At 39.6% G+C, this 25,313-nt stretch overlaps 1 long non-coding RNA gene across 1 annotated transcript; it reads right to left on the minus strand.

Annotated features, from left to right (window-relative positions):
- Positions 1-14,311: 14,311 nt before the first annotated feature.
- Positions 14,312-21,981, minus strand: LOC142404567 (uncharacterized). Its single transcript, XR_012773898.1, has 4 exons — positions 21,908-21,981; positions 16,352-16,445; positions 14,474-14,549; positions 14,312-14,378 (listed from the first exon to the last, which is right to left on the minus strand). It is a non-coding gene; the product is annotated as an uncharacterized LOC142404567 (long non-coding RNA).
- Positions 21,982-25,313: the final 3,332 nt, after the last annotated feature.

The following is a 25,313-nucleotide window of genomic DNA, read 5'->3' on the forward strand; positions in this document are numbered from 1 at the left end:
GTTACAGCATTCACATATCAAGAGAGAAAAATATTATTTACCTGTCTGCATCTAGTTATTTATGGTATTTTATTATCATGCTACTTCCAAAGTGTGCAAAGGAGGGGGTAGAACAGCAACAAAACCCTGTGTCCTTTCACATCCAGAAAGAGAATGATAGCACACCTGACTGCAGCAGAAAAAAGACAGAGGGTTGTTGAAGCCATATAGACAAAAGATCTCAAAAAGCTGTGTTTATAAAAAAGCAAGCAACTTCTCTTTGTTGTTCAAGCACTTGCTTTTATGTTCCATTCTAGTTACTAAAAAGGCACTTGTTAGAAGACTGCGGGCATGTGCTCACAGTCTAATCAGGAAAGCAATTGCAAGGCAGTCATTTCAAATCGAGCATCCAAACAAGCTGTCCTAACACCTTCTTCATATTTAATAAATGTCCCTATCGGAGAAACCACTGCATTTATTTATAGATTAAATCCATTAGTGGCAAAGGAACATGGAAATAACTGGAAGGAAACTCCTGAAAATCCACTGCGGTGAGGTGTTTTGCACCTAAATTTCAATGAGGTGGTACTTCTAGAGCAAACGCTTACATTTTCAACGCAGTCAGGGGGAGCAGGCAGAGCAAAGCCTTTGGAGGCCTCCAGAGGAAGATTCTTGAAGTGATTCCTGTCTAAGACCACAATCACCAAAAGACTCATTCTTAAAATGAATATCCATTAGAATTTTTTCACATGTATGCTGAACAAATCCACTGGCAAATAGGGAGAGAGATAAGAACAGCCAAGCTGTTTCTCCAAGAGGATGATGAAGAGAAGGGAAAGAAAAAGAAGAAATCACTCTTTCTAAAAAAAGAAAATCTATGTGACACTCACAGCAAGGGGTGAAAGAAATGAAGGATGATAGAAGAATAACTATATCAACCAATTCTTACTTGAGATGCTTTAAAATTATTACTAAATACATTGCTTAAAGTTAAAGGTAGGGATGAGATATATCATTCCAGAGCTGAATCTCAAAATGCAAGTTGTCTGATTTTTTTTAATTCTTTTTTTAGAGGTAAATCAAAAGTATCTCTGTTTCAACTCCCTTTCTATTTGGAAATGGTCATTTAGGAACCTATATATATCAGCCTATTGTGATTCCATGACATGAGCAAGGTCTGGAGAGGTGTCTTTGTTTTGGACCTGAGCTATGTACAACCACAACATCACTACTGTTCCAAAAATATTTTAATTATAGATGACAAATTCTGTAATAATTCTCCTTTTATCACCATCATACCTGACCACAAATCATCAACTCACCTTAAAAGTGAGTTGAGCTAGGGGATACTGAGGCAATAGGAGCCAAGTGGGATATGCCAGTGAAACGCCTCAAAGCACACAAGGGGTGTTCCTCTATGAAGGAGACACAGACGACAGCCTAGCTGAAGTGCCTCTACACCAATGCACGCAGCATGGGCAACAAGCAGGAGGAGCTGGAAGCCATTGTACATCAGGAAAACTATGATATGGTGGCCATCACGGAAACACGGTGGGATGACTCGCACAACTGGAATGCGGCGATGGATGGCAATAAACTCTTCAGGAGCGACAGGCAAGGCAGGACAGGTGGTGGGGTAGCCCTATACGTTAGGGAGTATCTGGATAGTTTAGAGCTCGATGATGGTGACGATAGGGTGGAGTGTCTATGGGTAAGAATCAGGGGGAAGGCCAACAAGGCAGATATTGTGGTGGGAGTCTGTTACAGACCACCCAACCAAGATGAGGAGACAGATGAACTATTCTATAAGCAGCTGGGAGAAGCCTCACGATCGCTAGCCCTTGTTCTTGTGGGGGACTTCAACTTACCAGATGTCTGCTGGAAATACAGTACAGCAGAGAAGAAACAGTCTAGGAGGTTCCTGGAGTGTGTGGCAAATGATAACTTTCTGACACAGCTGGTGAGTGAGCCAACTAGGGAAGGTGCCGGCTGCACCTCTTGTTCACGAACAGAGAAGGACTTGTGAGCGATGTGATGGCTGGACGCTGTCTTGGGCAGAGTGATAACGAAATGATAGAGTTTTTGATACGTGGAGAAGTGACGAGGGGGGTCAGCAAAACTGCCACCTTAGACTTCTGGAGGGCAGACTTTGGCCTGTTTAGGAGACTGGTCGACAGAGTCCCCTGGGAGGCAGCCCTAATGGGCAAAGGGGTCCAGGAAGGCTGGACATTCTTTAAGGAGGAAGTCCTAAAGGCACAAGACCAGGCTGTCCCCAGGTGCCAAAAGACGAGCCGGCAGGGAAGAAGACCGGCCTGGCTGACTAGAGAGCTCTGGCTCGAACTCAGGAAAAAGAGGAGAGTCTATGACCTCTGGAAGAAGGGGCGGGCAACTCAGGAGGACTACAAAGGTGTAGCGAGGCTGTGCAGGGAGAAAATTAGAAGGGCCAAAGCTGAGCTAGAGCTCAATCTGGCTGCTGCTGTAAAAGACAACAAAAAACACTTCTTCAAATACATTGCCAAGGAGAATCTCCAGCCCCTAGTAGATGGGGGAGGGAACACAGTGACCAAGGATGAGGAAAAGGCTGAGGTACTTAATGCCTTCTTTGCCTCAGTCTTTAATAGCAGGGCCAATTGTTCTCTGGGTACCCAGCCCCTGGAGTTGGAAGATAGGGACGGGGACCAGAATGGAGCCCACATAATCCAGGGGGAAATGGTCAGTGACCTGCTACGGCACTTAGACATTCACAAGGCTATGAGGCCTGATGAGATCCACCCGAGAGTACTGAAGGAACTGGCAGATGTGCTCACCAAGCCCCTTTCCATCATTTACCAGCAGTCCTGGCTAACTGGGGAGGTCCCAGTTGACTGGAGATTAGTGAATGTGATGCCCATCTTCAAGAAGGGCTGGAAGGAGGACCCGGGGAACTACAGGCCTGTCAGCCTGACCTCAGTACCAGGGAAGCTGATGGAGCAGTGCATCCTGATTGCCATCACATGGCATGTAGAGGATAACCAAGGGATCAAGCCCAGCCAGCATGGGTTCAGGAAAGGCAGGTCCTGCTTGACCAACCTGATCTCCTTCTATGACAAGGTGACCCGCCTAGTGGATGAGGGAAAGGCTGTGGATGTTGTCTGTCTAGACTTCAGTAAAGCCTTTGACACAGTTTCCCACAACATTCTCCTGGAGAAACTGGCTGCTCATGGCTTGGATGGGTATACTCTTCGCTGGGTAAAGAACTGGCTGGATGGCCAGGCCCAAAGAGTGGTGGCAAATGGAGTTTACTCCAGTTGGCAGCCGGTCACAAGCGGTGTTCCCCAGGGCTCTGTGTTGGGACCAGTTCTGTTTAACAACTTTATCAATGATCTGGACGAAGGGATCGAGTGCACCCTCAGTAAGTTTGCAGATGACACCAAGTTGTGCAGGATTGTTGATCTGCTTGAGGGGAGGAAGGCTCTGCAGAGGGACCTGGACAGGCTGGATCGATGGGCCGAGGTCAATTGTATGGGGTTCAGCAAGGCTAAGTGCTGCATCCTGCACTTGGGTCACAGCAACCCCATGCAATGCTACAGGCTTGGAGAAGAGTGGCTGGAAAGCTGCCTGGCAGAGAAGGACCTGGGGGTGTTGGTTAACAGCCACCTGAATATGAGCCAGCAGTGTGCCCAGGTGGCCAAGAAAGCAAATAGCATCCTGGCTTGTATCAAAAATAGCGTGGCCAGCAGGACTAGGGAAGTGATCGTGCCCCTGTACTCGGCACTGGTGAGGCCGCACCTCGAATCCTGTATTCAGTTTTGGGCTCCTCACTACAAGAGAGACATTGAGGTGCTGGAGCGTGTACAGAGAAGGGCAACGAAGCTGGTGAAGGGTCTAGAGCACAAGTCTGATGAGGAGCGGCTGAGGGAACTAGGGTTGATCGTCTGGAGAAAAGAAGGCTCAGGGGAGACCCTATCGCTCTCTACAGCTACCTGAAAGGAGGTTGTAGAGAGGTGGGGTCGGTCTCTTCTCCCAGGTAACAAGTGATAGGACAAGAGGAAATGGCCTCAAGTTGCGCCAGGGGAGGTTTAGACTGGATATTAGGAAATTTTACTTCACTGAAAGGGTTGTCAAGCACTGGAACAGGCTGCCCAGGGAAGTGTTTGAGTCGCCATCCCTGGAGGTATTTAAAAGACGTTTGGATGAGGTGCTTAGGGACATGGTATAGTGGTGGTCTTGGTAGCATTAGGTTTATGGTTGGACTCGATGATCTTAAAGGTCTTTTCCAACCTATACGATTCTGTGATTCTGTGAAAATATAATCACACCCTGACTTCAATTGCTACTGAAATCTGTATTAAAAGAGTTAGATCACTTAAAAACTTTCAGCTTTTAGGGTAATGCAGGCACTGCAGGTACTACAGGAAGTTACAGTGTTTAAGATTGCATCATAGCACACTAATTGAGCTCTACAGCTACTTTTGCCTAGTTATTAAAGTACATAATAAATCCATTAGGAAAATACTGCAGCTTCTTGACAAAATTGTAAACATCAATTATATAATGCTATATTATAAAAATGACAAGAGATTAGTAAACAAAATTGTTCAGTGAAAAAATTGAACTTTTGTGTTCAAGTTATGATTCCTTCAAGTCAGAGTCTAGAGCAGACAAAATAATTGCTGATGCATTTCTAGCATAACAAATAGATGTTGAGTTTTTAGCAAGTTTGTTTCTAACAGCTTCAGCAAAGTGTCAAAGTGGAATATGTTAACTTTAGTTCTTTTAAAAGTAAAATCTTATAGGTAGCAATATTTAGTAATAGTAAAAGCTAATATTTTCAGATTATCAAAGAAGATTGCTAACATAGCCAATAAAAAGACTTATGACTAAGTGCATCAAAATGTCACTCTAAACACGAAGGCACTTCAGTTTGTCATATGAGTAGCTCTGTTGACTTAAATGGGACTACCCAAGCACATGGTTCAGAATCATTTAAGAAAATCTAAAGACATTGCATCTAAATTTTCACTAACATTTTGAAGAGAAATTAATAAATAACTCAATGATTTTACCAAGACTGAAGTTTGCTCCTAATTCATTGATTCTCTTAAGAGTCTTAAAACCATCTTCAGCTAGTGAATTCAAGTGATCCTAACAGATATTACTGAGAGGTGAAAATCACTCATCTGGCTAAAACAGATTTCCCACTGCACTCCCACTTCTTTAACAGGTCTCAGTGAACAGTAATGTACAAAGCAACTTTCTGTTTGCTTACATGCCTCTCCTGCTTTTAGTGGCTAGCAGAAAGAAGGATGTCTACACACCTGACATAAACCCTGTTGGTCATGGCCATGTGATTAGCAGAATACTGATAGGATTCCTTCTGTATATCAGTTGGGATCAATGAAGGGAAGAGGACTGACACAAACGGGCACACTCCACCTATTCGCTAGTAACCTACGATCACAGTGGAAACTCCACATATTGACAAGCCTTAGAGCACTCACATATATCCCCCAGCATGTCCTCTCACTGGCCCTGACTACACTGGGCAGCATTCCCCAAAGCATAGGGCTGCCTCAGTTCCTGCAGTCACTATTGGGATTTCAAAGGCAGCAGCAAAATGAGGAGTACATATGGATATGTGGAGTCCCTTCCACAGAAGCTCAGTGAGAATGGAAGAACCTAAGAATTTGCATTTCTCTATTGTGCAGCTGTACAAACGTCCACTCATAGTTATACTCAGAGCAATGATGTCATGAAGGAAGATGGTGAGGGAGCCTGTGTAAAAAAAAAATAACAGTAATTATAAAACTGTTTTACCAGTCAGAACATCCAAACTTGAGGCTAAATCAGAGATGTAATGGTCTGCAAAAGTGTGAATGGAACAGCAGTTGGCAGCTTTTCTGATTCCAACAATTGGAGCATGTCAAAATCATGTAGTCAATGCTCCTTGAAACCCACCAAACAGATTTCATACCTTCAGGTAATCTATAAGAGCCAGCATACATAGTACGTAACCCAGTCTTCCTGGGTAGAGTGTAAAAATACAAACTATACTTTCCTCTTCAGAAAAAGATATTAGAAAGGCTTGTATAAACTTCTATCTAAATTTTGATCCAGAGCTCTCTTAGCATCGAATGTATGAACGTCAGATGTATGACACATGTGTGGTTTAGGGAAAAGCAAAACTGCTACTATTTATTGGACTGAAAGACATGCAATAAAGGATATATCTTTTTCCACATGGAACACAGTTAAATTTTGGAACCCTTTGTCACAGGATGGCTGAAAATACAAGGGGAGTCATCACTGAAGAAGCTGAGAGAAGACAGCACTATTAGCTGTTATTAAGTACAATGTTTCAGAGGCAGCCCTTGGCCCAAGAAGATCCTATTGGACTGCCACTGGACCAGAAGCTCAGGGTTAGGGCCCCTTGGCTACTTTTTATATACTTGTACAGACATTGCTGAATATGAAAACCTGTAAAATATTTTTATAGAAATCAAGCAGATTTTAAAACTACTCTGGTTTCAGGTACATCTACCTACAAAAGTTCTTCAGGAAGCGTAAGTAAGAAAAATCATGAAAAATTCAAAAGAAAAGATTGTAAAAGTTTGCATACATATTGCTAAGGTATTTTTTTTAATCTTATAAAAGCAACTCCTGAGTGGACACTGGTTTGTTGTGAACTGACATATGAAATGATAATTCAGCTGGCATTTGTACTTTCATTCATGATAATAATATCTTTACCTCAAGCAATACTTAGAGAAAATTGGGACTGGAGCATTTAAAAGGGGTATTCTATTCCTCTTGGCTTACAAAAATAATTCTCTATTTCTTGCTGCAAATTTTTTTAAATTTATCTCTTTCTAGGAGTTGGAGGGGTTTGACTATGTGAAAATAATTCTAGCCATTTCCTGACTGACTTGGAAGCATTGCACAACTAACTAACTATAACTTCACTTCTACTCCACCATTCTATTGTGTCAATTACTTTGGAGGACTCCTTTTAAAACCCAGTGAAAAAATCTGATTTCTGATTAGTTTCTCCTGATCTATGAGACAACTCAAACTTTTCCTGGGTTTTATGTGTTCAAAATAACCCATCAAAGACAAACTTATGCTAATGTTTTTTATTGATTAATAATACCTGTATTACCTTAATACAATTAAACATGCAAGTCTCTTCTTTTTGAGTGATCCAGTACTAGGAAAAAAAAAAAAAACAATACACTTTATAGCAATCACAGGTGCATGAGAATATAGGAGGGTGGTGTGCTGATGACTTTTCATTGCAGTAATATGATAGTATCTCCAATGAAATTGTCTTATGAAAATGGATTAAAGAGTTTTGTAAACCAATTCTCCTAAGAATAAAAGGATATTATGAAGCCAAAGGTAATCATCTGGAAAAAAATGTTGATATAGGCTTTTAAACTTTTTTAGGTTTAAAGTAAACAACAGTTATCATCCTTTTTAGGCATTGTGAAGTTTCTTCAGTAAAGCTCTTTCCCTTTACATTTCTCCAAGACTTCACATAAACCTAGACAAAGGCAAAAGTTTCGATTTCAAGAGATTGCTGTGATAGGGATTTGGTGTTCAGACAGAAGGAAGGAATTTGACAGAAAAGGAAGAATTTCAGATCATTGGAATTATTTTGATGAAATATTTCTTCCTTAAAATTATTGCTTTCATAAATGATAAAATTCTGTGACGGTTAACATTATTTTTGAACATGCTATAAAACATTAAGAATACCTGAGCCAACAAGTCTACAGCAAATGTAGCATTGACTCACAGTTTGGTTAAAATTAGAGTTATTAAGATAAATAGAAAATTATAATTGTAAGAGAAGTCCAGCGGTAGCCTAGTCCTTGACTTAGAGAGATTGTTTAAACAACCTGGCATATCCCAAATGCAGAAGTGCTCCAAGAACCGTGACAGTTCAATTCACTTTTCCACCTTATTAGAGAGCAGTGAGAAAGTATGAGTAGTATGAGCATTTCTCTAAGCCAAGCAAGGCAGAACAATTTAATTCCTCACAGCAGTCTGGAAACTGTTTTAGAAAAAATTTCCACAAAGTGCTTATTTGATCAAATTCTCTATGTTTGCTATATTCATTATACCACTATGGCATAATTATACACACCCAGACTATTTGTATTACACTACTGACCACTGTGCTAATAAGAGGTAGCAAACAATCTGTTTACTCTCAAACTGATTTTGAGCAAGTTACAGTAATTCAGTGTTATAAGTCATGTTGTAGTGTTCTGAATGCATAAAGCCCATGCACTTCAGAAGACAGCTTATACTTTACCTGTTACAGTCAATTGACTCAGTAATTATAAAATGGAAATGTACAACATGCAGAGCTGTAGGTGCATCAGTGCATCTTTTTCTAAGGGAAAGATTCCAAAACACTATAGCAGAGATAAAGTACATTGCCAGAACTTATATTGACATACTCTTTTTGATAGGAAACAAGCTAGTTAAATTCTGGGTGAAGAGTAAAGGATGCCTGTGGTTGTCCCCTTCCACAGGTATACAGAGAGCTGCTCTCTACAAACAACATTCATCAAAAGGTTGCAGCCACTCAACAAAAAAAGAAGACAGCCCAGCAGAACTATTGTTTTAAACTATTTAAGCTAGCCTAGTTCATTTTTCTTGGAAAAGGTTAGGGAGTGCTCACATGACCAGTGTGCAGGCAGATCTAAGAGGGCAATCATCTTTGACAGCAAAACAAGGAGCTGAAGGCAGTAACCTTTACCACCAGCAAAGCCAGATGGTTTGTCCATGCCATAAGGCTACAGAAACCTCTAGTGCTCCAGGAATGCAAACCTCCAATGAGGACAAATTTTGAGCAGTCAGGAGAAAAATCCTAAATACCACCACTGCTACTGACAAGCAGTAGTCATAATTCATCCCAGCATCAAAAAAGCAGATGGTTCATCTAACAAGAAAAATCAATAGTATTTGTCATACTTAATGTTGACATTTTTTAAACTTCTCTATATTTGCAGGGCAAAGGCCAGCTAAGCTATGCATATTTCATCTGCTGGAAGATACGATGACCTTACCATCTTGCCCTTTTTCAACCCTGACCTTTTAAGACTACAGTGAAGAGGTAATCATCATTAAAGAAGGAATAGATATTCACATGAACCATAAACTAATTTTTACTCCAATTTATTACCTAATTCTTCCATTTAAGGAGTAGTAAGATTTTGGCTCAGTTTCCATCACCTAAAAAGCAGCTTTATGTTTGCTTGGCTTTTTATGAAATTGCCAACCTGTCAATCTAGATTGTATGTCTTCAGAAGACCAAGGTAATTCCTGGAAAGTAGGAGCATTCCCTAGTGTTTACTCTGGCCACATCAGGTCTGGAAGTTCCAGCTGAGGTACAGAACGCTGGAGATTCTCAGGAAGAACATGCTGACCTGATGTGATACATCATGAACAAGGCAAGGTAATTTCCTTTTGAGGTTAATTTTTTCAGTAGTTGTACCAGTATATGGGCTTGCTAGCAAAATACAAAGTAGTTGTGTGTCTCCTTGCCAAATGAATTACAACTTAGTTTTGGCATAAGTGATCATAAAATAATATTCTCTGACAGATGCTAACAGACTTAGTCCTTTCACTTCAATTACTACTTCTCCATTTTTTATTTGCAATACATGATCTGAGCTACTGATTTCCTCACTCCATTTTCCCCTCTATTCTTGCAATCACCTCTCTCTCATTCAACCAATCACTTCTACTTTCCTTGATTTTCCTTCTGTGGGTTGCTTTCCCCACTAATTTTGCTCAGCTGCTGACCACTTAACCTCCCACCCCCCTTTAATGTGTTCTAAATAAAAGAGGTGAAAACCAAAATACAGTCTTCAGTTTGCCTCTCCTTTTGTCTCCAACAGCACCTTCCTATGATCTATTGGGAATTATGGATTTCATTTCAGATACATGCAGCAGAAAGCAAGGCTTTGTGATAGCTGTTTCCACGTGTTTTTGGTAGCTAGGGACTGGTTCTACTAGATGCATGATGCTGTTTGCTCACATTAATCTCAGTGACCTGAAATGCTCAGCATCCAAAGGCTCAGGTACTGAAATGACAGGAGCCTCTGGAAAAAGGTAAAAACAAAATCCTGCTCCCTACTAAAGTCAATAAGAGTTTCGCTTGTTTCTTCAACTAAAGCTCACTCAAAGTCTTTATTTGCTGAGGAAGTCTCATCTACTGTATAAATAGTGACATGAAGGCAGAGCATGACTTAAACTACTGTTGACTTTTACATAACCATAGTTACTAAACTACAGAATTCAGTGAAGAGATGTCCATAGAAAATGAGGTGCTTTATTACCAAATGCTTACTGAAGGCCATATCAATAACTGAGATTTAGCATGTTTACATTAAGTATCCCTTTAAGACTAACCTACTAACTCACATTTTGACAATTTAAAAAGACTAAGCATAACACCATATTGTGATAGTCAGGTAGCAGAAGCATTTTTAAATGCTTTCCAGAAATGAACACAACACCTATTTGTACTAGTGGAAGTCCTTTTGTCTTACTGATTGGATTCACAATAGATCCAAATTACCTCAGTTTATATTTTTTTCTGTATGGCATGTTCTGAAAAATGAATTCATATACTTTATTCTCTAAAAATAGACATTGTCAAATTTATGAAGGTGATTATTCCTATAATAATTACTGAAACAAAAAACTAATTGACCATGACTTAAGGTCATTTATAATACATGCCCTTTGTGAACCATGCCTGAATCCGACTCCTTAATTTTGCTTGTCTGTTGTCCATTCTCTTCATTTGCCACTAGAAAGCTGCTTTAAAATAAGATATTGACCATGGAAAGTTCATGTAACAATCCATTTATTCACAATGATTTCCTTATTACAAACAAGGACTCACTCAAGTGAATAACATTATAGCCAATGTGAGCTAGTTAATCCATGCTTAGACTACTCAGGAATACATATAATAAGAAGTTACTCTGTCTTTCTGTATGTCGATTTCTTGGATTACCATTTTATTCAGTGTTTTAGAGTGCACAGTAATAATAAAATGCATTAGGCATGATTCATTTCCAATACTGTCATCTACATTTTAATAAGTCTCAAAATTACAGAGAAGAAAAATGACAAAGACTTATGATAGTTAATACAAATTTCAATCTATACACTTCATTTTAAACAATATTCTAGGCTGTTAACTAAGGGTAAAAAGGGTTTCTAATAACAAGATCTCCTTCTCTCTGAAAAGGACCAAGGCAAAGAAAGACTGGTGCTATGTGAAATATACAGGTAAAACTGACAGAAAGGTACCTTCAATTCACTAAAAATGACAATGAAAACTGATGAAGGGCATAAAGCATACTTGTTCATACACAGAAAGCTTTATCAATTCTTAGTGAAATCTCCAAAAAAAAAAAAAAATCGGCTTTAGTAAGGTTAGTTCATTGATATAAAAGGTGGAACTCTCGCACTTAATGCTATTGAAAAGATCTGAGAGAGACTGATCCCTCTGGAAAGTGCTTTGCACCTTCCTAGGTTGGATGTCTGAGCCCAGTAGGGTGAATCACCCTGAGGAGGTACCAATTACATCTCCACTGACTACTGAAGGAGCTGAGACAACAAACTTAGATGAGGCAGCTAACTCTCAGAGAGCCCATTAGGAGAAATTAATGTCTCCCAGCAAAGGTTTATCTGCATTGCAGATGAGGCTGCATTTGAATACAGGAAGACATATCTGCTCCAAGTTTAAGTTTACTACCACAAGATAACAGTAATGAGAAGTTGCCAGCACAGGCTTCAGAAAGAGAGATACCCTTGCTAGTTGCTGGCCTACTTTCAAGGCAAGGTACCACATGATCACTATGCTGATGAGATTAAAGTCAGAGCAGGAGTTTTCACCTGTCATATAATCATACCTCTGTTTGTTCCAAAGACTTGCCTGAAGCCTAAGAGGTGACTTTTTCACCTCAGATTAGCACACACACAAAAATTTCTTCACAGAAACAGTGGCAACTGTTTCTACCTCTTAGACATGGAAAATGACAACCTACAAGAAATCCTGTATTTCAACATTTAATTTTACCCATACAGGGATAAAAAAAAAAATCAGAATAAATCAACATTATGCAGTAGCTAGGTGGGGTGCCTGACTAATCTAGTGGCCTTATACAATGGAGTGACTGCATCAGAGGACAAGGGAAGAGCTATGGATGTCATCTACCTGGACTTCCGTAAGGCCTTTGATCCAGTCCCCCACAACATTCTTAAGGCTAAATTGGAGAGATATGGGTTTGATGGATAGACTGTTAGATGGATAAGGAATTGGGTGGATGGCCGCATCCAAAAAGTTATAGTCAATGGTTCAAGGTCCAAGTAGAAACCAGTACCAAGTGGTGTCCTTCAAGGGTCCATACTGGGACCAATACTATTTAATATCTTCATCAACGACATAGACAATGGGATTCAGTGCACCCTCAGCAAGTTTGCAGATGACACCAAGCTGAGTGGTGCAGTTGATTCACTTGAGGGAAGGGATGCCATCCAAAGGGACCTTGAGAGGCTTCAGGAGTGGGCCCATGTGAACTTCATGAAGTTCAACAAGGCCAAGTGCAAGGTCCTGCACCTGGATGGGGATAATCCCCAATACGAATACAGTGGGGGATGAATGGATTGAGAGCAGCCCTGCAGAGAAGGACTTGGGGATACTAATAAATGAACAATTGGACAAGCCAGCAATGTGCGCCTGCAGCCCAGAAAGCCAACTGTATCCTGGGCTGCATCAAAAGAAGTACAGCCAGTAGGTCAAGGGAGGTGATTCTCCCCTCTAACTCTGCTCTTGTGAGACCCCACCTGGAGTACTGCTTCCAGCTCTGGGGGTCCCCAGTACGAGAAAAGCATGGACCTGTTACAGCGGCTCCAGAGGAGGGCCATGAAAATGGTCAGAGGGCTGGAACACCTCTACTATGAAGAAAGGCTGAGAGAGTTGTGGTTGTTCAGCCCGGAGAAGAGAAGGCTCTGGGGAGACCTTACTGTGGCCTTTCAATACTTAAAGGAGGCTTATAAGACAGACGGGCAGAGGGACAGGACAAGGGGCAACCATTTTAAACTGAGAGAGGGTAGATTTAGACTGAATATAAGGCAGAAATTTTTTTAAGATGAAGGTGGTTAGACACTGGAACAGGTTGCCCAGAAAAGCTGTGGATGCCCCATCATTGGAATTGTTTGAGGTCAGGCTGGGTGGGGCTTTGAGCAACCTGATCTAGTGGAAGATGTCCCTGCCCAGGGGGGAAAGGGGGGTTGGACTAGGTGATCTTTAAAGGTCCCTTCCAACTCAAACCATTCTATGGTTTCATGATAAGGAAACTCTGTACAACATTGTTTGGACTAGCTCTTCTAGGGAAATAAAATAATTTTATTGATGAATTCCTGCTTAACAATTAGCATAAGATATTAAATTAGTGAAGCAAAATTGTGTATGATATAACGTGATGAAGCAGATGCCTATTTAAACTTGGCTCCTGAAACAATACAGCTACAATACATTTACGTTCACCTTAACATATTTTGTTGCATTTTGGGAGTAGATGGGATTATTCAAGTCTGCTGTAATGGCCCTGTAGATATCACTTTGATCGGTAAGAAGATAGTAACTAAGAGCTAACTAGAGGAGTCTGCAGCTGGAATATAGACAAAATTCTTTACGATATGTTTTTCCTCTGTCTTCAAGCTAAGAATCATGTTTTCTTCAGTTTGACACAAGTAAATAACCTTGTTTCAAGGAATTGAAGCAGCCCATTTGTATGTATTTCATTTCTAGCCCTCTTATTTTAAATCATCCTGAATTACTCTCTACTGATTTCTTCTTTTCAGTCAGAATTTCTTATCTGTCTAATCTCTGACTGGCATGTATGTAGGTCAAAGCAATTATATTCCTTTGTTAAGCAAGCTAGCTTGAAACAAGGGAAGCCATCTCCCTGTTATGTAGCCTTAAGCAAAAATAAGCCATTCAAGCTGAAAAATTTCCTGAAGAAAGACCTAAAAAGGAGATGAGGACACTGATTATGGATGTAGGAAGCAAAAAGCAACCAGAAAACCCAAGAAATGCTAGAGAATAGTTTCCTAGAATGAGCTTGGGAAAGGATAGAAATAAAGTATCATGATTCAGAGCTGCATGTTGGAATTGGGATTTCTGACTAAAAATAATTGCTTTCTCTTTGTTCCTACTGCCTCAGCAGAAAGAGAACTCCACGTGCACTCTTTGTTTAGCAATAGGATTTCACTAAGAAATACTGGAGCCAGAGTGTGTCCATTACCTTTTGGGGTGGTGCAAAGAGGGTAGGTTTGGGGGCTGATTTGCTGCTATCCACTGGTTCTAGGTCCTTATGTCCACACTACATATTAACCAGAGAAGAAGTTTACTCCAGTTGTTGATCCTAGACACACACCATGCATGGCAGAGAGCTAAGCACTCTGTAGAGGACCTTACCTCCACACTGTAAGTGGGGTGCTCTAGATGGTGCCCTGGTACATGACTTCATCTGTCCAGGTGGGCGCTTGAGTATCTACCACAAAACACAAAGTATATACAATAGAAATTACAAGATACACATATCACCGGCTCCATTTTCATGCCCATTGATTTTAAACTCAGATCTTTTGTTGAATTGCTGCAGGTTAGATTGCTGGTGGAAGACCTCACTCCATCAACTTTATGTCATCAAGGAGTTTCCTGTAAAAACAAAAAAAATTCTACCTGACAACCCCAGTGATACTGTGAATCTATAAATATGTATTCTTATATAGCTGTGTCCTCACTTTCTTCTTTTTTCTGTGACATATTTGTGCTATTCCTTCTTGATTACCAGTGCATTGGGTGCAGGTACTCAGGTGCTAGCAGCGGGGCCTGCGGGGCGGCCTCTGTGAGGAGAGGCCGGGGCTGCCCCGTGCTGGACACAGCCGGTTCCAGCCGGCTCCAACCGACCCACCGCAGGGCACGGCTGAGCCCCTCGGCCATGACAGCATCACCTCTGGGAAAGCACGTTTAAGAAAGGGCAAAACACTGCATGGCAGTAAGGAGTCAGGAAAAAGAGTGCATGAGAAACAGCCCTGTGAAACACCAAGGTCAGAGGAGGGGAGGAGGTGATCCAGTCGCCAGAGCAGAGATTCTCCTGCAGCTGTGGCGGAGACCGCAGTGGAGCAGGTATTTCCCTGCGGCCCATGGAGAGACCACGGCAGAGGAGGTATCCACACTGTAGCCCATGGAGGACCCCACACCAGAGAAGGTGGATATTTGCTGAAGGACTGCAGCCTGTAGAGAGGACCCATGCTAGAGCAGGGAAAAGTGTGAGAGGGAAGGAGCAGCAGAGAGGAGCTCTTATGGATTGACCATAACTCGCATTCCCCACCCACCCTGTGCCACTCAAGGGGGGAGGAGGCTGAGGAGTCAGAAACAAAGGGGTGAAGTTGAGCCTGGGAAAAAATTGGAGAAGGGAGGGAAGGTGTTTTAATTTCTGTCCAAATCTATTTTAAAAGGCAATAAATTAAATTAATTTTCCCCAAGTCAAGTCTGTTTTGCTGTGAGAGTAATTGGTAAGTGATCTCCTTGCCTTTATCTCAACCCACAAGCTTTTCCATCTTATTTTCTCTCTCTCTTCTTTTGAACAGGGGGAATGAGAGAGTAGCTGGGTGGGCATCTGGCAGCCAGCCAAGGTCAAACCACTACAACCTGTTAAATCAAAGCAATACCTTGAAAAACACTCTATGTAATTCAAATCACACAGATAGTCTTACACACTCCCTCATATATGATAATGTCCATCTGCTTTGATTAGAGGTCCCTATTGCTTCAAATACCTTTTTCCATAAAGGGACATTGAAGGCTTTTTAAATTAGCTTAAAACAAAGACAATGAAAATGACAATCATATTTTTTAAAAAGTGTTTTCTAAGGCGTGCACTGTAATACCTTGACCTTTCATCTCTCTTTACGTATAGCTTAAAACCAAAGTTTACACAGTAACTACTTCAAATAGCCTTTAGTAAGCCTGTAATGTATTTTTATATTTCTAAATGCTTTTTCTTAACACAATTACTCTTTTATCCAATTACTGATTTCAGAATAAGAGGTAGGCACTTTCAGAGTACACTTCTCATATTCTGGATAGACTCAGTTTCTTAGGAAGAAGCTTTCTTTCAAAATAGAGCTGCTGGAGCAGTGATGTTACTTCAGTTATAAGCAGCAGTCCTTGGAGCAAGACCTGTGACCTACTGCTCTTCAACCATAGAGGACCTTGCTGACAACCGAATTAAAAGTCAGGTGCTCTTTTGCACAAGCACTCACTTTCTTCCTCTCCCATGAATCTTACCTTCTTTTTTTCAAACACTTTCCTAACTCCAAGAAGAGATGTGGAGGCTGCAAGCTCTGAGAACAGATTGCAGCACAATGTTTCAAGTTGACTCCTGAAAGACAGGAGAGTAGGTTTTGAACACTTTAGGGCAAAAAGATCAAATATGAGTTTCCCACTTTCTGCATGGGTATTTTGAGGACAAAGCCATTGTATAAAAAGGTTCTACCCCACAGGTCACTGGTGCCTATGTTATGAACCTAAAAAGACTGAGTTTTGAGCTATATGATTTTTGAAAGAAATCCTCATTCTCTTGATTGGGATTTATATTCTAAATAACTATATTTTCTGTATTTCCAGTTCTGGTAAATTTCAGTGGAGCAGCTCTTGGGTTTCCAAAAATGAGGAATTGGAAATACAGAAAGAATTCTCTCTCATAGGCTCCGTTTTATGCAAGGCTTACATAAATATACGATTCCACTGCTTGTGTATTATGCTGTGCCAATACAAAACTTTAGACTCTTTGCAAATGCTTCAATGTACATTTTTCTACAGAATTACAGACATACCAAGATGCCAGACACATCAAGTACTGCAAAAGCTGCTTTGATCTCTCCTGATAGAATACTCACTGCTCTGTTCCACATACCATACTGAAGTGCAAAATCAGAAAAGCCACAGTAATGGCACTTAACGCTATAATGCAAAGTGAATTTATTAAAAACGGCAAACCACATCGCAATGCTGTTACTACAGACTGCTATATATCATTCTGGAAAAATACCATTAATATCATCCCACTTTTGAATACTATAATTTCATCATGGAATCAAGGAAGTTCCAAAATTAATCTGCCTCTTTTCAAAGACATCAATTTGATGCCTTTTCCAGATTCTGTTCCATAACGTTCACATCTCTAATCTGCACATAAGAGAGCAGATGTGTACTGGGCTGGTGCTCAAATACCCTGCAGAGGGAGAACTGCATAAATATGTTCTTGAAAGTTAATTTATTACTCTTATGTTGCTTCTAAAGATCAAGACTTTGAGTGAGCATCTTGACAGACGAAACAGATGGACAGCTCCACAGAGTAAACATTTTCCAGAGGAATGTCCCTTGCTTTTCAGTTTACTCCACAGTTTCAAAGCAGTGTTCATTCAGCTAAGTGATACCTATTAAATGCCATACAAATAAATGACAATACAAAATTTTGAGGGCATGTATGAGCAGTCAAACTACCTTTAAATACTAACAGAAGTTGACCAAGAATTTACATTTAATATGTACAGCTTCCGTTTTGTTTTCTGGCAAATATTGCTTTGTTGATTACATTATATGTACAGGTCACATAATATGAAAACATTCAATGGTCTTTATTATTTACATGCATTGAAGTGCCTAATTATTCAGCTGTATTTATCTAGATGCTTCTATATGCCTCTATGCAAAGAAATAGACAGTATTTGTTTCGATGTGCAGCTACACTAAAAATACAAAAAGCACCTCTTCTCTCTCACACCAATAGCATATAAATTTACTGAAAATACTTTAAATGTGGAGCTATGAAAAAGCTCCAGATTCTTCCAGAAGGATAACCACTCTTTAAAAGTTGCATACACCTGAAAATGGACTAATATTTAAATCCACATTCAGCTAGAACTGCATATAAGTTTTCTATAGTAAAATGAAACCTTCAGATCTCTTCTAGCTGACACATATATTCTATTCTGCCAAGTCCCAAATTATCATTTGTATGAGAGCTTCTGAACCTATAACCATTTGCACAAGCACTCAAAAATACAGCAAAGTCTCTGCCCCAAAATCTATGATATGCATGAAAAAGTCTGAGACAATGAAGCGTTAATAGCCTTAATTATAGTTAATTGTAGTTAGATGTAACTCAAGCAACTTCCTGAGAGAGCAGTTTAAGTTGCCTTCTTGTAGTAATACATATAGATCTTATTAAAATGATTGTGAATTGCTTAGAAAATTAACATGCACAAACTCCTAAATATTCAGTTAGGTAATAAAATGATCAATACATTACTGGTCTATGTACATGACTCTTTCTCATCAGAAAGCAAAGAAGAAACTGTTATCTAGGCTACCTGAGGCAAATATGGTCAGTCGCCTTGGTCAAATATTAAGTGAAGGGTAAATTCCATAAAATTGATTAAACTTGTACTGATATTTTCAGTACTGAGGAATACTATATAAACTGAATTTCAACATTCCATTTATTTGTGTAGCCACATACTTGGTTAGCATTCTTGGATGAAAGGGGTGATTTAAAACCTAATATAAAATTGCTGATAATATTTCAAAGATATACAACAGTATATTTTAAGCAATGTTTTTCACACAACATGTGGAAAGACTAGGCCAATGAACAGAGAGTAAGACGGAAGTTTTACCATGTACATCTTCAACCTACCAGCAACTCCGCATCTCAATGAAGAAGTGTCACAGCACCTCTGGGCCATTTTCTTCTGAGACAGCCCAGCAGATGACTCATAAGTGTTAAAAACACAGTAGGAAAATAATGCAGGCACATAAAGTGCTTAAATGTATTCTCCTGCCCAGTACAAGTAATAAGGAGAGAAACTCGGTTAATTATTCCTTCACTTCTCTACAGTCTACAAAGGGTGATGAGTAGGGAATTCCTTCACTTCGTGCACATACCACACTTCTGTGAATCCATGCTCAACTTCCAGCTAGACCGCTCCAGCAAAATAGCCATAGGAGTCTGTAAAGAACTCATTCTCCTTGAGAAAATCTAATCATTTCCACAGAGCTCCAAGATGGACCCTTCCTCACAACCTAAATTTTACCTTCTCTCCTCCCCCAAAATTGATTACAGGGCATAAATGCAACCAAAATATGCAATCCCCTTCAGTGATTTCCTGTTGTGGCCCCCTGGGTTGAAATGGTTTTTGCCACTTTGCCAGAAAAGATCAAAGGCTTTAGTACGCTCCTGTTTTCTCTCCATTTGTCAGAGGGGTGTGCTCTACATAGTCTAACACTCCTTGCCTCAACCAGTTATTCCAACTGGGATTTATCCAGCTGGGACAACTGGCACTGGAATGCCTCACTTGAAACAGCAGCTCCGAACAACTCAATTTCAAACTTCTGTTTGGGTCTGCTCTCCAAAACAAGATGCCATCCTAGATGGGTCTCACAGTAATACAGAATATTCAATATGCACCCATGAAATCTTAAATGAAGGAAAAAGATCAATCAACCAGAAACCCTGACTGCAGCACACCACATGTATTTACTGAAGAAGAAATAAAACAAAACAGATCAAGCTCTTAAAAATAAAAGATGAGGGGGGAGTGAATTTGCCAGATACCTTTTCACTTCTTAATTTTTGTCTGGTCCCAACCTGCTGTACTGAGGAGAATGCATAGGTATGGAAGAATCATACTGCTGTGTTCCCCTTCCCCCCCTTCTTTTTCATTTTGGTGATAAAATTCAAAAGCTAATAAAATCAGACAGATTATAGCAGCATTGATGAATGCCCATGTCTGGGTTTCCTGTCTGGAGACCGGAGCAGGCAGTGTCTGAGAAAGAAGACAAGACAGTCAGTGCATAGAGAGAAAGGGAATATCCAGCAGATGGATTATGTCTGGCTGCTCCCATTATTAATACTGATCTGTATCAGGCAGTGATGAATACATAGAAGCACTCAGAAATACTAATGGTTTCACCCTTTAAGTACTAATTTCTACCCTTCTATCCTATTTAGCATTAAAAATGCTCTCTGATCTTGTCATTGATGGAAATGGTTATAATGAAGAGGCAGTGCTCTTGGGAAGAAAGAATATACTAGATTTAATGAAAAATATTAAAATCGGCTTTAGAGGTAGAGAAGTCATAAACTACAATCACAGAATATCATAGAAAACTCTCTACTCCTAAACAATTCATATTCTTATTTAAATGTAATTTTTAAATCCTAAATATAAGGATATTTTCAGGTATCAAGACTCTGGACTAAACACATTCTGAGGTATTTATTCCTTCTAAGGAAGACAGGACATGTCAGGTAACATACAAACAGTAACATAATCAATTAAACAGCATTCATGCTGCACTGAAGTTAAGCTTAGTGTTACAAAATCTCTAAACCTCTATTTCCTTGGATCTTTAACTCTTTCAGAAGTCTCCCTGAAGAAGTCAAAGAATATATATGCAGAGACTGCCAAACAGGTCAACAAAATCTCACCCTAAGGCTTGAAAGTACCTAAATATCTACTAAATCAAACTGGAAATGGAGGCAGCTCACCAGTCTGGAGGACACAGCTAAAAAAAACCAACCAGGCTGCAGCACCTACCAGCAGTGCTTACCCGGGATGAAGTAGGGGAGATCATTTGGATTAAGGCAGTTCAGGTGTTGACTCTCAGACCTTGCCGTTCTTGTTGATTATTCTGCCAGGAGCTATTTGACGTATTAATCTGACCCAGGGCAACAGGATAGGCTCTGGCCTAGCTGAAAACATTTTCTTGTGAGCTCCAGCTGCTTCATGACACTCAAGCAATTTTCTCTTTTGACATGAAAAAAAGCAGGGTGACATTTCCTCCTGAGGCACCCCGGGATCTATGCAATATGTATTTAGGTACCAGGGCAGGCTTTTAAGATCTAGTTGCTCAAAAAGAGTTGCTAAAAGAGAACGCAAGCTTGACTTGATGGCTAAGGAGGGTGGGGAAAATGTAAACAACCATAAATGTAATATAGGTGGTATCTATCAGCCAAGATAGAAATTAAGTAACATAACTGAGAGTAACAACAATATTTCTCATAGTGGCTCAGTCTGAAGATTGTAGGCTCTAGGTTCCCAGCCATCAGGTGGTTTAAATCTGTGGATCTGCATTGTCGTGTGGCGCACCAATCATTTGCATTAACAAAGAAACTTCTCCTGGGCTTAACCTTCCTTATGAAATGCCCCACAAACAGATGCATAAGGAGGGGAAGGAAAAAAGAGGGCTCTGTCATTTGTCCTCCCTCCTCTTCTTCCTAAAAATACAAGTAAGCTCAGGCCTGGATCACACGATAAAGGTAGGCAGAGCAGAGACTCCCATAGCTGCTCTGGTTCCTGCCTATGCCACCAAGACAGTGTTCCCTGACTCCTTTTTCTGAGTCTGAGATCCTATCCCTCAGCTAAGAGTATTTATAAACTTAGTTGTGGGCTAAGAGGGGACATAAAACTGTGGAGGTAGATCACTAACTTTATATAAAACCCTTTATAAACCCTGCCAGCTGAAGTATTTCTTTCTTTCTAGCCAGTAGACTGTTGCACTTTGACTCTTTTTGTTTAGAAAAACAGGTATGGTCTTATAATCTTTATCTCAAATGCAAGGTAGTCTTCTAGACTATTTTTTCCCAAATAATCTTATGGACTATTTTATTTAGGGCAACTTTCAGGAACTCAAGTACTGTTTTGAACACAGTGTCACAAATTCAGTGCCCCAAGAGTCCTATAAGAAAGCCTACTCCAATCACAAAATACAACTTTTCAACACAAATTTTCCCTGAAGAGTGAGACTTCATTCCCTTGAAATACAAATAACATTTACTTTTTCTTCATTTTGTCTGTCATTTGCCACTTTTAGCCTCAGATTTCAATCACACCAGAGAAGCTATGGTTCCATGCCTAAAACCAAGGACAAGAAATAAATAGGTTTAGTTATTTTTATTACTCTGCCACTGACTTTGTGTGTAACAACAATAAAATCAGTGTCTGCTCTGTTATCCCCTCATTTTTCTGTAAAGTAGAGGTACCAATACATACTTATTTTTAGATGTTTAGTTGCAAGTTTATATTATACAAGCTTTTGTAAAATGCTTTGACATTTCTGGGAAAAAAATCGAAGTCTGTAAATGCCATCTTCATATATATAGATATTCAACTGAATCATTCTTTCCTTCCTTTTCTTTTACCCCTGAAAATAAGAGTTTTATTCTTGTTTTGTTAGCAAAGCTTCATTTTTACAATGAAGTCTTTGTTATTACACACATGACCTCCCAAAGAAACAGACTATCATTTTAAGAAACTTTGTCTTCTGTCCAACAATCCACATTAAAACTTTTTTAATTTTTCATTTTTGAGGAAAAAAAGGAAGAATATTGTGGAACCTTTCAGTAGGCTTTCAGGATACCCAGAGCTCTTTGCAATTTCCTGAAGAAATAATTAAACATTGCAAGCCTTTTTCTCATGTGAACAGTCTTCAGTCACACATGATGTTCTATACAATCATTGGAGAAAACTTTGATACTCTTATTAATACTGAATAATTCTTAACCAATAGGTTTCAGTGGAAAGTATTACTCAACACAAGATTCTGAACAAGTAAGATTATTGGAGTCAGAACTTTTTATGTAGCTTTCCAGGATTATTTATCTGAAAATGTTTTTATATTTAGACATAAACAAAATCAAAACAATGCACATTATTAATTCCAGAGGAAAAAACCTATAAATTATTGCTTCTACATCCCTGTTTTACTGCCTTGTAGATACTGTCACAATATAATTGCATACACAGGTTTTATCTTCAGCATTTCATCCTGATTTTAAAAGCATTATACTTCATGTATCAATAAATTTAGAACCACCACATTAGAAAATTGAGGGTTTCTTTATACATTTGAGTATGAAATTAAGTTATAGAAATAACTTGAAAAATTTGGGAAGGGAGACCATATTTTTCAAAACATAACACAAGCCATTAGTTAACACAAGTATTTTAAAAACAGCTCTACCAATGTGAATGGAATTTTTTTTAATAGCCTTGAAAAGCCCATGATTTATGATCTGTGTCAAAAGGCATTATGCATTTTTACAGTTCCTATTCAGATCAGCATATTTCTAATCTCATAATGTAGTATGGAAATTAACAACTTGGATTTCCCCATTTTGCTTTTCTATTTGCAGTCCAACACATTCCTTTAGGAACATAAGGTTCCATATGTCTCTCTTCATTAAGCCAACAGTAAAGCAAAATATGTTTGTCTAAAGCCTTTATAGTTGTCTTCTATTTCCAGATGTTATTGTACTATTGGGTATTATACAGTCTCTGAAGAATGAGGTCTCTAAACAGTTATTTCAGGTGTGTACGTCATTAAAACCAATAACTGTACTAAATATTCATAAAGATCAAGGCAAAAGCTAAATGAACTTCCACAGGGTTTGGGGGTTTCAGTTATAAATCAACATCAAATACTTAAAGGTACTTCTTATCTGCAGCTTATCCTAATATATCAATAACACCCTTCTTGTTGTAGTTGAAAACTAGGGTTGAAGTTCCAGTTTTTCTCAAGTCAATATCAAGCCTCCTGACAGCTTTACGCAGAACTGTGGTCAGCAGAACCCACTAATTCCAGCATTTCAGAGAGGTCTGATATTTAAATATCTCTAGAGTTAGCAAACCTGGTACAGCCACCCATACATATTTAGCAAGGAAGAATGATGAGCTGGTTAATCAAGGGGAGGAGTTTTATGAAGGTATTTTGTAGCTCCTACAAGTAGTTCCTTTTTAGCAGATATTTGCCTGCTTATCAGTTTCATGCTTGCACACAAATAGACTCACAGATAGTTTCTACAATATGGAGCTGGTTATGGTGTTAACATTGGCCTTCAATTCATTGTACCAAAGGAAGATTTGGAGAGTATGTTCTTTGTAAATTCCTTCTGCACTACCCAGTTTCTCTTTCTCTCAGCTGTTTCATTACTGTTTCATCTGCTCCAGTCAAATATGATTCCTGGGTTTTTGGAGAACCCCAATGTCTGTTTCACTGCTATTGCATAGCTCACTGCATCGGAGCGCTACAGGTGAGGCATGTGACCAGTGGCCATTCTGGCACTTCCAGAGAATGTTAAAAGGAACAAGTCCACCTCAAGCAAGGAAATAAAGCAAATATTTTTTAAACCATAGTTCCTAAATGTTTCTTTAAAATTCTGTAAGCTATAATTCTAATTTTCAGACCTCTCCTCAAACAGGAATGCTTTGTCCAAGTCTGGAATGCATCTGCGATACTCTCCTCCGGAAGGCAACCACCCGCGCCAGTATGGCAGACACTCTGGTTTGGTTTTGACAAGGTTAAAGAGGGGCAGGAATCCAACTGGAATGAAAGCTGAAATCAGGCTTGGTTGAAGTTGCCTGCTGTGAAGAATGCTGTGGGTGAAGACCACCCTCACAAGATGGTAATCACAACATTAGCTAAACACAATAGTTATGCAGGGTGATAGTGCTCCTGCCATCCTAACAATAGCAAATCCAATTACTTCTATGGAGCTCTCATTAGGATTTAAGGTAATAGAAACAAATGCATGCTTTCAATACACTTTCACAGAGCACAGAGTGTAGCTTAAGCCAGTTTATCAGCCTGAATAATTTGGATCCTCACTGTAGTCAGCACTGTACTTCCCATTTTTCTACATGATCTTTTTCACCTTGTCAGTCTTAACGGCATCCTTGTTTCTTTTTTCCTTCTTTTCCAGTAAAGAACTTTCCTTGTTGCTACACCAATCACTCCATTTCTAAAGATCCTCAAAAATTAATCTCTCCCCCAAACTCAAAAGTCAGTGAAACTTGAGGACATTCGTGTAATTAAAAGTGCTGATCTTAACTGTGCCAAGAGCAACAGTGGTACCCAAAACAACAGATAAGAATCAAACTGAAACAGGAGGAGGTACCTCAGCACCATTTGCGGCTCAAACTCAGTCTCTTCTCAGCTCTGCCGTGATTCACAGAAGCCATCGACCTTTGGTTACATGGCATTTCCAGCCCTTACCCACTAATGGAAGAGGTGCATTTAGCAGCTCCATCGTCTGGTTTGTTGCTTTTGGGTTTAAATGCAAGCTCATACCTCACAGAAGCAACCCATAATAAAATCAGAGAACCTATATTAGCATAGCTCTCAAGATGTCTTCCTAAGTGATCCTAAGTCAGGAAACGATAACACAAGGCTTTGTGAGGATAGT

Source organism: Mycteria americana, chromosome 1, assembly GCF_035582795.1.
Source record: "Mycteria americana isolate JAX WOST 10 ecotype Jacksonville Zoo and Gardens chromosome 1, USCA_MyAme_1.0, whole genome shotgun sequence".
NCBI classification, from domain to species: domain Eukaryota; kingdom Metazoa; phylum Chordata; class Aves; order Ciconiiformes; family Ciconiidae; genus Mycteria; species Mycteria americana.